Raw genomic sequence first — 2,423 nt, forward strand, 5'->3', positions numbered from 1 at the left:
CCATCTTGCCCCCTCCCTCTGCATTATCTGGTTTTGTACCTTAACATGTTCCGGTTTGCTAATGCTGCCTTTATGCAAAATACCAGAAATGGATTGGCTTTTATAAATGGGGCTTATTTGGTTACAAAGTTACAGTCTGAAGGCCATGAAAATATCAAAATGAAGGCATCAACACAAGTATACCTTCACTGAAGGAAGGCCGTTGGCATCCAGAAAACCTCTGTTGGCTGGGAAGGCATGTGGCTGGCATCTGCTGATCCCAGATTGTTTTCCAGCTCCACCCTCAGCTCCTGTGCATTCTTCAAAGTATCTCTCTTGGCTGCAGCACCTCCTTTTGTCTGTGAACGTTTCATAGAGCTCCAGTGATTCAATTAAGACCTACCCTGAATGGGTGGGGGTAATACTTCCATGGAAATTATCAATCAAATGTCTTGCCCACAGTTGATTGAGTCACATCTCCATGGAAACACTCAAAGAAAGGATTCCAACCTAATCAATGCTAATACATCTGCCCCCACAAGAGTGCATCAAAGAGTATGGCATTTTGGGGGACATAATACATCCAAACCAGCACAACATGGTATATAATTCAGTTGTCAGAGCTATTTTGAGTCAAGTGCAATAATTTCTGAATGTGCCTTGAACCCACATACGGTGCATTTTCACTTGTTTTTTTCCTGTTAACTTGAAGTGATGATCAAACAGATTTTGTTTCTCATTTAACCCAGTCTTGCAGAACATATTGTGGACTCTCCCTTTTGTAAAGAAATATGTTCTGGTACCATCTCCTGGTACATAAAAATTTTCAGATAAACAATGCCCCCTTTTAAAATGAAATTGAGTCTTATCATATCTCCTATTACCCCAGAATAATAGCATTCTCCCTGGTTTCAGTAACTTGGGCATTTACAGCACCTTACATCCTGTTAGGATGAATAGAAGAGAGTACAAAGGCAAGGAGAATGACCTCCAGGATTCCCTCTGGAAGAGGGTAGGGTAAACCATTGTTACATGCGTCATGAATGGAGGCTGGGCACCGGGCTGCTTGTAGGATGTGTGCAACCTGACCAGCTCCACAGCTCCAGAAGCAGAATCACAACAAATGAAGGACTCTGGTGCCTTCTGCAGGCTATTCAGAACTGGAAAAACACTATTTCCAGCATCACAGTCACCCGTTAGTCTTCTGAAAGTAGCATTGCTACCAGGAAACAATTCAGTCTTCAGAGGTCCTTTTCTGTGCTCTTCAAAATCTAGGTTGGAAAAATCAGACCTTATTTTGCTTTCACCACATGATGAGCCAGAGTTTTTTTTTTATTTTTATTTTTTTCTTCAGGCACAGTAAGGCAGTGCATTATTGAGAAACAATTTGCAGCATTAGTTTTTTATGATCCCATGATAATTCTCCCATCTTTTCTTTAGTTTTTTGATCAACTGGAAGAATGTCAGGAAACTCCCTCAATGGCCAATTGATGATCTTTGAAAAATTCTTATTCATCTTGTAAAATATGTCCAAATATTTACTAGTTTCATTCTCATACTTAAGATTATAGTTTTATTATGGCACAAGGATACAAATAAGAAGAAGCCAAAAGAAGAGATACAGGCTACTGGTCTGTGGGGCATGAGGGTTGGGTTTGAGTACCTTTCGCAGGGAGTTGGGAAAGGAAGAGTGGAGACTATTAAATTCAGGTCATGGCAAAACATCTGAAACTCATTGCCAGGACTGTGATGGTACAGGAAGGGAACGTGGAAGGTGCATACAGAACTCTAAACAGAATCCCTTACCATGGATGGGCTCGTTGAGGATATTGAGCGAGGGTGGTACTATGAGAAGCCATGCTGCCGGCAACAGCCGGAAAGCTATGAAACCTGCCGGTGGATCTACAACGTGGAAATGGCTCGCAAGATCAACTTCTTGATGCAAAAGAATTGGGCAGATCCATGGCAGGGTTGCTGAGGCCTGTGGATAAGAGGCCCAGTATGAAAATCCTCCAGTTTATGTTTCCACCTTTTCTTTTTCCAATCCCATTTTCTCTTACCTCTCTCTGCAATACATTCAATCTCAAATATGAAAAAAAAAAAGAGGGTGAGGTCTGGGAGGGTCTCAAATGCAAGTTTTGGTGTCCTCTCCACGTGCAGTTAGAATGCATCCCCTTCCCAGAACAGTGATTTCATGATCAGTCATGGAAACTGTGTTGATTCCCTGTTGCCTCTGATCTTTATGGTAGGGGTGTCCTGCAGAAACCAAGACACTTTTGTAACCAAGAAGTTAGGATTTAAGAAATGGTTATGATTACTGAATCATTATGTAGATATTCCTTTTTACTTTCTAGTATAGTAGAATAGACAGAGGGAAATACCTTAAATTTCTGAACTGTAAATCAGCTGCCTTGATCTTCGATAATGATTGTATAATTATGTCG

General features: G+C 41.1%; 2 pseudogenes; one reads left to right on the top strand and one right to left on the bottom strand.

The window, feature by feature from the left end:
- Nucleotides 1–612: 612 nt before the first annotated feature.
- LOC119508810 lies at nt 613–1,623 on the bottom strand (annotated as a pseudogene).
- Nucleotides 1,624–1,692: 69 nt separating this feature from the next.
- Nucleotides 1,693–1,957, top strand: LOC119509639 (annotated as a pseudogene).
- Nucleotides 1,958–2,423: the final 466 nt, after the last annotated feature.

Source organism: Choloepus didactylus, chromosome 14, assembly GCF_015220235.1.
Source record: "Choloepus didactylus isolate mChoDid1 chromosome 14, mChoDid1.pri, whole genome shotgun sequence".
Lineage (NCBI taxonomy): Eukaryota > Metazoa > Chordata > Mammalia > Pilosa > Megalonychidae > Choloepus > Choloepus didactylus.